Source organism: Stegodyphus dumicola, chromosome 1 (assembly GCF_044657685.1).
Source record: "Stegodyphus dumicola isolate Sdum_Otavi_A_Nest chromosome 1, ASM4465768v1".
In the NCBI taxonomy this organism is placed as follows: Eukaryota; Metazoa; Arthropoda; class Arachnida; order Araneae; family Eresidae; genus Stegodyphus; species Stegodyphus dumicola.
Window position 1 is genome coordinate 137,725,569 of NC_140768.1, and position 12,051 is coordinate 137,737,619.

Consider the following 12,051-nt stretch of genomic DNA (forward strand, 5'->3'; position numbering starts at 1 on the left):
TTCTACCATGAATTACATTTTATACATGGTAAAATATCCGAAAATTTCAGGTATATGAATTCAGCATTTCCTGAGCATTCTATATAATCCATCTTTAACTGTATCTATACATGCCTACATATGTTTTGTTAGTATGTTATTTACATTACTTTTGCTGAGGACCAGGTATTAATTTTCAACTCTGATGACATTTATCACCAAACAACATAGTAAATATAAAGCCAACAGGAAAACAAAATTTTTTTTCACACTCCACTCTCTCATAATAACAATTTGCACAAGAACTTTAAATTTGACATTTTTCAGTTCAAGCATCCTTATGTTAGTAAAGCACATGTGCATTCTTCTTGCAAGCTAAAAATCAAACGTAAAAGTACACCCCCTTTTTTTTCTTCTTCCCCAGGGAAAAAAATTCAAAATATGGAATTTCAATTTATCATGAAAAGAAAATGAAATTTTGCCTTCTTCCTAAGAAAAGGTATTTATTTTAAATTCCACTCAAATTTGTGAAAAAGGGCATGAAATGAAGCTACATATCATCATACCATATGGAAATGCAATGTGAAACACTGCCATGGGGGGAAAAAAGACTTTTGCACTGGTAATAATCAACAATCATATAGCATTATCAGATTCATATGGTACCAAACGATTTGTATTATCAACATTTTGAGTCATATCTGGCTGAGTTAACTGTTATTGCCAATTTATGCAACATGAATAAATTACACTTTTTTGAAGTAATTATTTTTTTTTTTTTTGAAATATTTGGGACTATTTCTATTAAAATTCTAGGTACTGTTCTGTTATTGGGACCAGATTCAGAAATGTATGTATCTATGCACACGCAAGTGTACATACATACATACACACACGCTCATACGTACCGTATATTCTGATGCATAATGTGCACTTTTATTACAAAAAATAAGATCAAAATTTATGGATGCACTTTACATAGCAAATATAAAAATTATATATTAAAAACAAGAAAAGAATCAACATATAAAAATTAGACTTTTACCTGTACCTAAATGCTGTTTAAAAGAAATGACACAGCCTACAAAGCTAAACATTTTTATTATCGGATAACCTGAAAAGATTGTCACATTCATCTTCCGTTATATTTTCAGGCACATCATCGAATTCTGTTTCATCTTCAGCATCATTGTTACTCTGATTCATAAATAAATAATCACCAATGCCAAACATCCGCTGCAGCCCGATTTGCAAACTGATTGACTTTGCATCTGAAACTAGCAGTATGCCATTTCGTTTGGCAGGAGCCATATTTAACACTAAAAGGAACATTAGGTCAACTGTATTTCAATTAAAGCAAACATGACTTAATAGAGAGGGAGGAAACGTAACATTCACAGAGTTTAACCTAGAAATGAGTTCTTTTCGTCCTTCCTTGAGAGCAATAGAACAACAAATGTTGGACATTTTGCACTCCCCTGAAACTGCAGGAACACAAATCTGTACTAGATAATTTAAATCTCTTCAGATATGAATTGAATTTACCATGTCCAGTTAGAAATTGAGTAACTTCAAAATTGCAGAAAAAGTGTTTATTATTCAATCTGTGAGGAATGGAAGGAAAATATAGTTTAGTAAAAGAGGCAGTAGTAGAATTCCTATATAGTTCATTCCACTTGAGTATTGTATCCTCCCTATTTTTGTTCTTGAAAAATGACTTGGGAAGTATCATTGGAGTATTTACTTGAAGAGGTGTAGCTTGTTTTGCCCACCAATCAGTCCTTTCATTTCCTAGATTGCCAGTGCGGCCATGTACATGAGAAAAGATAACATCAACACCTTTATTATTAAGGTCTTTAAGAAGGGCATGAGAAGTGACAATTAATTTATTTCATGAGAAGATATTTAAGAGAATATAAAGATGAAAGAGAATAGTGCGAATAAGAAATTTAGCACTTAGCGAACAGTTGTTATATAGCCATTTAATTTACTCACTAATGCACAGTAATTCAGCTTAGAAAATACTTCATTCATTGCGAATTCTAAAGAGTTTGTATTCCAGTTCAGAACCATGATGGAAAACAACATAAGCTAATCCAACTCGATTATTGATTTTACTGTCATCTGTATAACACACAACAGGGAAATCATCATCAACAGAAATGTCATAAATGATAGTTTGAATTGGCAAACGATTGGCAGGATGAGGAAGATCTTCAAACAACATCTTGGTATTGAACATAAATTTTTTGATGGTATCTTTAAACTTTCTGTCATTTAAAACATGAAGGTCAATCGGAGGAAATCCTGAAATTGTGAAACAGGCTTCATATCTAATTGTTCTGTAGCCATGCACAACTCTTAGTAAAATCTTTCTTTGAATTCTGTGAAGTATACGGGAATTAATCTTCTTTTCTAAATCTGTTTCCCACATTCTAGAAGCATAGCAAATAAAGGGGACAATATCCTGCTTATAAATCATATCAATAACATTAGATTTTAAACCAAAAGTATTGCAAGAGACACGATTAAGTCCTCTAAGTATATTTTCAGACTTATTAGATAAATACATAATATGATTTTTCCAACAAAACTTATGATCAAGAATAACACCTAAATATTTAATTTCATTCACCGTTTCAAGTAAGGTATTATCCAAGTACAATTGTTGGTTTGTATAGCTGACAAGCTTTCTTTTAATTATCATAATTTTAGATTTATTAGGATTGAATTCCAATTCCTGTTCTTTGGACAAATTGGAAATAATATTAAGGGTGTTCTGAGCCGTATTAAAGAGAGTAAAGGGACATGTCTCTTGAAAGCAAATTAGTAGAGCATCAGCAAAAGAAATAGTTTTACAACTCGGACAATGTGAGAGTATATTGAGTAGATCATTCATAATTAAATTCCACAGTAAAGGTCCAGAAACCGAGTCTTGAGGGCAACCTCTTTCCAAAATGTGGGAGGAAGAAATGTGGCCAAGGGAGAACAATGCAGATCTGTCATGCAGAAAATCTTAAACAAGGTGGAAAATATTACATGGAATACCAGTTTAAAAAAAAAAAGTATTCCAGGCCACTAGGCATGGTTGAAAGCACCTTTGATATCAAGGAACACTAAAACTGTGTGGAAATTTCTCTTCTTACCTTCGTCCACTATGTCTTTTAAGTACAAAAGAGCATCTTCAACACTCTTATGAGGGGTAAAACCAAACTGTGCTTTATTTAACAGTATTTTATTATGCAAGAACCAGGTAATTCTATTAACAAACAGCTTTTAAAGGCATTTTCCTAAACTGGAAAGAAGACTAATGCATCTCAAGTTATCTAAATGTGGGATACGAGGACCACTATTCTTAGGGATTAAAACGACATTCGCTCTTTTCTAGCAACGAGGAAATGAACCAAGTTTCAGACAAGTATTGAAGATTTTGGAGAATAAATTTGGAAAAATTCTATGAACTTGCTTCAAAATTTCGTTTGAAATAGAATCAAGACCAGAAGCTTTATTGCATTTCAGGTTTTCTATAATACTATTAATTTCTGACATAGTAAATGGAGGATCTGGATTAGTAACATAATTTAACGAAGCTTCAGCCCTAATCATTCTATGAAACGAATTATCCATGTTAAAAGGGTCCGTGAGAAAGCTTCTGTTAAGAACCTCATTAGTAGTTTCTTCTAGCGACTCCGTACAATTACCAGATGGGAGATAAATTTCACTGACTTCAATTCCTTCCATAAAAATTTTTCTTTATACAGTACAAAGTCTTTAATAAGGACTCTTTGGGACTTCGGCGGTTCCGGATTAGGGGTTTTTCCGGATTATAGATCATCAAATTAAATATGGTAAGATGGCATGCAGAAATTATAAAATTAAAATAATGAAACCGTAATTTATGAAATAAAGAGCAATTATGATCTAAAGGGTATCAAAATTGACAAAAAAAAGCTTAATATTTATTTGTTTACTTTATTAAACATTTCTTTCAATGTAAGTTGTTTAAGTTGCTTCGTTTTATGTGCTAATACTTTCTCTTTAATTCTATAAACAGACATAATTTCTTGTTCAGTTACAAAGTTCTGCTCTTCAAGTCCTGTAATTGCTGTGCCGAGAATACCGACTAACTTGCCAATCGAAATTTTTTCATTTTCATTAACCTCTATGTCACTTTCTTCATGCCTTTATCCATTTTTTGCAGCAATTCCACTTTTTGTTTGATGGGCATTGAAACATGCTTTCGCTTTGTAGATCCTTTGGCAGTTCCAGAATCGAAAACTCTTTTAGACATAATTGAAAGTTCAAGCTTACTTTTTATAAAATTGCTCTAACAGTCTGCAAAAAATAATAAGCTGGGTCCAATTAGAAGATTAAGCAGCAACGCAATCTGCGACATTAACTGAAATAGATAATTAGATAATTCTAGCCTAGCTTATACCGTCTGTTATACATTAAACGCACATGCGTAAACGTATTACACGCATGCGTAAAGGTATTATGCGCATGCGCAGAAAGTCTGTAGCTTTGAGGTCCGGATTATAGATCATTCTGGATTATGGAATGTTCGTATTAAAGACTTTGTACTGTACCATTTGTATATATTTTTTTCCAAACATTCCTTTCATTTATACTCATTAAGAATTCTCTCCAAGAGTTAAGCTTTACATCCTGGAGCTTTAAGCTGTAACTATGTTTTAAGTGAAGATATTTTTGTTTATATAACTCTCTAAAGAGTAGGGTTACGATTTCGTTGAAACCTACGTCTAGCAGCGTTAACTTGCTTTCTCATACATTCGATTTCAGTAGTCCACCAAGGTACCTTATGAACTCTTGGCTTTTTTAGAGGCATGGAGGCCTTGGATACATTATAGAGAATCGAAACAAAATTTTCTAGTTGAGAGTTTAATGCATGCTTATCCATACAGCACTCAATAAACTGCGACAACTCATCAATTCGCTGCTTACATGTATTGTAAAAAATATTCCAGTTAGCTTTCTTTACACTGAAGACAATCTTGCTGTTTTTTCTGTAACAGAGAGTGTTATTAGAGGCTACAGATATTTCAAACTCAATTGTATAATGATCAGAAAGGGATTCATAATCTGGTTAACACCAATGCAAAATATCTGCAAGAAGACCAGATCCCACAATCGTAATATAGCTTGAACCTTGACTACTACAGAAAGTAGGACCGCAGACTTTGTTTATAATGAACAAATTATTCATACTTCAAAATTCAAGTTTAACACCTCGAGAATCTGAAACTGGACTATGCCAAATTTCAGATTTGCTGCTGGCATCCATAGCCCAAATCAATCTCTTACAATTTTTTGAAGCTAATGCTACATTAGTTTTATGCAAATCCAAGTCGATATTTCTATTAGGTTCAAAATAATAGGAAAAAATGATAAAATCCTGAGTATTGAGACAAACATGAAGAAACACCATATTATAATCAAGATTATTAATATCAAGCAGAGTAGACAGCTTTTGATTCCGTACAATAATAGCAGCTTTAATAGTATCACTATTAGCATCAAAGTAAACCCGGTAAGAGGAAGGCAAGTTGGAAAGAGAGCATTTATAAGAGTGAGGTTCCTGAATAAGAGCAATATCAATGTTAGAATTTTCCATATTTAAAACAAGCTGCTGAGTAGCCATTTTCGAATGATGAAGATTAAGTTGAATAATTTTAAGAACAGAAATGGGGAAGTTAGCCATAATTAATTTGAGAAATAATTCTATTCTTCATAAAAATATGAGAAGAATAATTTTTGGAGAAAGGCTTATGCTTAACATGAACTTTCTTGCCAACATTCTTGATTTTGCTATTATAACGAATGCAAATTAAACAAGCTTGGGTCTCTTGAGTTTGGCAGCGCTCACTTTTATGTTCTTTTTCACATTTGAAGCAAGCAACAGAATTTCTGCAGTTAGCTCCTTTGTGAATATAGCCAAGGCATTTAAAGCATCTATTTATTATGATAAACTCCTCTACTTTACAAGCCGACCACTCAAAATATAAATACCTAAAAGATAGGCATTTTCTGTATAGCTCGGGTTTCATTTCGACAATGATATGCTTTGAGTTTTGGAATTTATAAGAGTAAAACAAAATTTCATGTCATTAATACATTCATTACTATAAAAAAAATGTCAGGATTTTGATCAAAGAGAACAGTTAATACATCTTTATCATCAATTTCATAAGGCACATTTTTAATAAGTGGAGCAGGATTTTTCTGTCTTGGAAGAGAAGAAATTAGTTCAGGTTTGTTGTTGATTTCATCTTTTAGTTTATCAGTTGAGGAAGAGATTTGCACTAAAATTCTGTTATTAGAAAACGTCCTAATATTTTTTATACATAATTTCTTTTCTGTAGGAATTTTTTTTCCCTTCAAACGTTTTTTAACATCAAAGGATGTAAAGTTTTCCAATCCAGCAGCTGTCGAAACAAGCAAATTACAGTCATTTGACTGTTTGTTTATATTTTCTCCCCCAGATGGCGATACCACCTCAGCATAAGAAGGTCTCATAACAGAGCTTTTCAAACTTGCCACGTAAGCTTCGCAATAATCAGCAGACTGTAATCTTTCAAAATTTTTAATTATAAGAGATTTTAACTCACTCAAAGCTGTCCTAGTGTGTTCACGCAACTTACCGTTCATATTACATTTAGATGCAAGTGCTGTGCTGATAGTATCACAATGTTTTTCAAGAGATGTATAAAACACGTCAAGCTCTTTATCTGCCATCTTGAATCCTCCAGCTTTTGATCTTCACTTCAGAATCACTACTTCAAATGACTATAGAAAGAGGAAACATCCGACTCCTAATTTCGTGAATTTATTTGAGTCGGAAGGGAATTCTTACCCCCAAACTCTATCCCCCTTGTCTCAAAACCCTAGAATAACATTCTTGTGCATAGCTGCACTCAATACAACCCACCCTTTTTGCAGAACTATTTACTCCCTCAAGCATTCCCCCCCCCATATATATTGTTCCTCTTATCGCTTGTTGATTCAGTATAGCATTTTTGGAACACCCGGGAAAAATCTTTGACTTAATTACTTCAAAAGGTAAGAGCATTGTACAAGTACCTTTCAGGTTTCTTCATAAAGAAGAGGGTGCACATTACATGGCAAATATACCTAAAAATTAAAAAAATTAGTTTGAAATCAAAGGTGTGCGTTATACGCCAGAATATAAGATACATGCATTCATGATCACATCCATCCATACATATGTAGATTTCTGAATTCGGTCCCGATAATAAAACAGTAACAAATTCTATTATTTAAAAAAATGTCTTTTTTTTTTTTTTTTTTTTTTTTTTCTAATATAGTTCTAAACTAGGCAAAACGTTTTCCTTGGCACTTTGCTCACTGATAAATCCAATACGTACATATTAATATCATTATTTATTTTCAGAATTCAAAACAGAGTACTGTTTATTATAAATATATGCATGAATTATTCCAAGCACAGGCAACTTAGGCCTTGCAATGGGAGGGGGGGACAACCAAATAAATTTTTCTCAAGTAAATACAGGTATATTTGGCTTTAATTTTATTTATATGTGATGCTAACTGAGTGACTGCAAATGATGATGAAAATGCTTGAAATGAAGCTGAACATAAAACATTATACTAAAATAAATACTATATTATAAGCAAATATATATAAGCAAAAATTATGATCAGTAAGTACAATTCATTTCCTCCTCGGTATATAAATGCATAAACTAAAGAGAAAAATTCTTAAAAAAGGAAGTAAAGAATAATTAGCAAAAAATAATTTTTCAGACTATAATAACATGGCTTTCTACTTGGGAAAACTACTTTAAAATTGCAGCTTATCATACAGATCTCCAAATCAAGATCAAACATACATGATCAGTCAGTATGCAAATATTTTTGTACAAGAAAATGTTTCTTAGTAATAATTCAAAAATTTAAGGCGATTTTATTATCTGAAAGTTATAGCCATTCATACACATTGGCAAGAACAAAACAGTTCTACATATAAGGCAATTCTGCATTCCTGAAGGAGTATTAAAGAAGAAAGAAAGGATTGCAAATAAAGTACCTAAACATACATGTGTTTGATATATTGAAGGCGTTTTACAAATAATAATAATAATAATAAATAATTAAATAAAATATTACATGCTGAAATACCACAGACATTAAAAAATCCAAGTAAACATATTTTACGATGAAAATTGAGGGATAACTTATAAGTTACCATAATGTATGTTTTAATGAGACAAGTACTGTTTTTTGAAAAGCATTTTATTTAAAGGGAAAAATACAATATTAAATTTTTAAGCAAATACAATTTTAAATTATTTTTAAAACTTATTTCAGTTGTTCCAATAGCAAAATTTATGAAAAGTCTGCAATTCTGAAGCAATAAAAAATATATATATACAGTACAAAGTCCGTAATCCAGACTCGTCCGGACTTCGGCAATTCCAGATTAGGGGTTTTTTTCGATTATAGATCATCAATTTAAATCTGGTAAGATGGCATGCAGAAATTATACAATTAAAAATATGAAATTGTAATTTATGAAATAAAGAGCAATTATGATCTAAAGGGTATCAAAATTTACAAAAAAAAAAGCTTAATATTTATTTGTTTACTTTATTAAACATTTCTTTCAATGTAAGTTGTTTAAGTTGCTTCGTTTTTTGTGCTAATACTTTCTCTTTAATTCTATAAACAGACATAATTTCTTGTTCAGTTACAAAGTTCTGCTCTTCAAGTCCTGTAATTGCTGTGTCGAGAATATCGACTAACTTGTCAATCAAAATTTTTTCTTTTTCGATAATAACCTTTCTGTTACTTTCTTCACTATCGGAACCACGCATGCGTAAATGCTTTACTGGCTATACACGCATGCGTAGCGGATGCACGCATCAAACGCGCATGCGTAAGTTTGTGGCTTTGAGGTCCGGATTATAGATCATTCTGGATAATGGATGTCCGGATTACGGACTTTGTACTGTATATATACTATATACAGTACTGTATATATACTAACATAGTAGAAATGAAATGACAGAATTATAAAAAAGCATTAGCATTAAATTTAATACAGCTCTTGCGTAAGACTTTCATACAGTTCTTTCCAATGGTACAATTAGAGTATTTACTCAAAAATAAAACCCTCTATATTTTACGATAAATTTTAAGACATAAAAATATAGGTGAATATATGATGAAAGCATGGTTCTGTTCAATATTCATTTGATTCCAATTAGAATGAAAAGTAAGCTAGAAAATTCATTACAAAGTTAGAGAAAAAACAAAATGAGGAGAAGTTACTCGTACATCATTACTTATTTGTTTCCTGGCATATGAATGACCAACCGAGAAGTTGCAGGCCTAAATTGAAACTATTCCACTGTAAACAGGGCTATTATAATTTGTGGTAATAAGCAGTTCATATACTTTATTTACTTGTGTATATTCATCCTTGCACAATTTTCCCCTTAGCACAACCCTAACAAGATTCTAAAATTTTTTTAAGTATTCGTGTGATTTTCAATTTTTTCAAAGCAAAGAAAGATAAAGGCAACTTTTCAAAGCAAAGAAAGACATCTTGAAACATTTATTCATGTGGTACCCTAAGCTTTAAAATAAATTCATCCAAATAGTGGTTGTTTTCATTTTACTAATTGATTTATATCTGTTCATGGATTTTGGATGCTTGAATTCTAATTAATTAAGCAATAATATTGAAGAACTTTCAGAAACTGGAACATCTAATGCTCGTGATGGTTTTGAAGAGCACTATTCATAGTAACACAGATTGAACGATGATGAAGATGATAACAAAGGCGATGACTTGCAAGCTGTAGCAGACAACACAGAAAGCAGTTCCAGCAGCATTAAACAAGGTTTAGGATACAGGGAACCAGAAATGAAGGTAGCTGTTTAGATATTGTCAAGTTAATACTACTATGTGCTTTTATTGGACAGTAGGTTTTTTTGAATAAATAGGTTAGTCTATATTTTAGAGTACACCAAGGATTATCGCCAAGTTGTTGTTTCATTTATTGCTAAGTTATTGTTTCCTTTATGGTAACCTGAGTAGTTGAATATTATGGAAACCCTGTTATGATATGATGGGTTATAATGTGTGATTGTGGTGATTTCGACATATGAGAAAATATTTGTCAGGGCTTACTTAGGTTTGCATGTTGGTTAGGAAGTACTTTGCATATTTTGTGCTTTTTACTGTAAAACTGTTTGATTAACCTGAAGTTTTTGTACACTTTGGAACGACTGAGAAAGAAAACATTGCTTGACTGGTGTCTAGATGATGATTTAAATTGTTTCATTCACCTCTCAGTAAATTATGCAGTGGGATTTAAAATTTCAAAACTGGAGCTCATATCAACACTATGGAAGGTATAATAAAAAGAGCTTTTCAAAAGAAATGCTACTGACAGTCTGGCAGATAGTTTTCATTTTTACTTTTGTTAATGTGGCGATGGCAGTACACAGATTCTAGTTTAGATAATTTTAAATAGTTTTTGGATGCCGTTAAAGAATTCTGTGTGTATGTCACACATATCAAAGAAAGAAAATTTTTTAAATAAGGTAAGTTGATATTTCCTTTTTGTACTGCATAGGTAAGATGTATTTCCATTCTTATGTTATTTCCTTGTTTGATTTAAAATGCAGTTTATCGAGATTATACATTTTTTTTAATTATGTTTTTGACACCAATTTACTGGGGAGGACGTTGGGCGTGAACAGGAATGGCGCTAAAAATTCGCTAAAGGGTACCCCGAAATATATTTTTACCAATAAATAATATTATGATAATTAGTATTAGTATATCCATGAATATTGTTCATTGTTTATGTTATTACTGTAACTGTGTCCTCTGGAAATTAAATTATTCACATAGTTCCAACCCCCTTGAATTTTGTAATTATAAAATTAAAAAAAAGGGGGGAATGCATGTGTAAATATGGCATTCAATAACTACCTATGTGCCGCTCAGTCAGTATGGTGGTCAGGGAAGCTGATTGCGATGCCAAAGGGCCTGGGTTCGAATCCCGGAGAAGGCATGGTTGTAACTGTCTATCCCTTCATAGGAAAGGCAATGGTGGTCCACCTATTAGGTGCCTCCATAATAAAGAGACCAGCACATCCGGCCTTGTATAGATTAATGGACTGGGTTACATTCGTAATTGTTCACAATCTGCCATTGGAAAAAAATAACTACCCATTTGGTTTATTTCACATTTAAATGGTGTAATTATTCTATATACAGTACAAAGTCCATAATCCGGACTCATTGGGACTTCGGTGATTCTGGATTATAGATTTCCCGGATTATACATCATCCGTTTAAATCTGGTATGATGGCATGCAGAAATTATACAATTAAAAATATGAAGCAGTAATTTATGAAATAAAGAGCAATTATGATCTAAAGGGTATCAAATTTTACAAAAAAAAAAAGCTTAATATTTATTTGTTTACTTTATTACACATTTCTTTCAACACACGCATGTGTAAAGCATCCATCATGCATAGTCAAAATTAGAAAATTGCAAATAGAAAACTATTTGATAAGTATTCATGATATTTATAATGACGAGGAAATTGATTTAAATCATATCAAAGGAGTAGATCGAGATGATATACTACACTTAGTAAGGAATTATAAGCCGAATAAAATAAAAACATCTGCCCTGAAGATGAGGATAGTGTTGACAGATCAACTTCCAGTTCATTGCGTGCCGCGACGTCCCCCCCCCCCCACACAGAAGCGTGAAATTGATAAACAGATTTCGGAATGGTTAGAGAAACAATTCATTAAGCCAAGCTGTTCTGATTACACAAGTAATATGGTGCTAAGTAGAAAAAAGTGTGATTTTTTACACTATGTTTTAAAGGACACTTAAAAACCTGGTGAATCCCTTTCCGAATATTTAATTGCCATGAGTAAAATAGCCAGTCGCGGTTTTGTTGATGATTCATCAATTCTTGATTATGTAATCAATGGGATACCCGATTAGAGTAGGAACAAAATTATTTTGTATG

The 12,051-nt window shown here is 32.0% G+C and overlaps 1 protein-coding gene across 5 annotated transcripts in view; it reads right to left on the reverse strand.

Moving 5' to 3' along the window:
• LOC118196360 (tRNA:m(4)X modification enzyme TRM13 homolog) overlaps window positions 1-12,051 on the reverse strand; it is a 51,595-nt gene that overhangs the window by 35,165 nt on the left and 4,379 nt on the right. The window lies entirely within an intron of this gene.